Source organism: Penaeus monodon, chromosome 29 (assembly GCF_015228065.2).
Source record: "Penaeus monodon isolate SGIC_2016 chromosome 29, NSTDA_Pmon_1, whole genome shotgun sequence".
NCBI lineage: Eukaryota > Metazoa > Arthropoda > Malacostraca > Decapoda > Penaeidae > Penaeus > Penaeus monodon.
The window spans coordinates 11,227,952-11,228,164 of record NC_051414.1 but is presented as its reverse complement, the minus strand read 5'-3'; positions in this window follow the sequence as shown (position 1 = coordinate 11,228,164).

The following is a 213-nucleotide window of genomic DNA, read 5'->3' as shown; positions in this document are numbered from 1 at the left end:
CGTGAACCACCTTGCCATTCCAACCACTCACTCACGTAAGGACACACACCTGCACGCACACCCACGCACATACAATGGCGCATCTTCATGTACACATGCTTATAACACGTAGATGGTGAATTCTAATGTAACTGTACTCATATACGCACATATATACACAGTCACACACACTCAAATAATAAGCTTCAAACACAGAGACACCCGGAATACGTT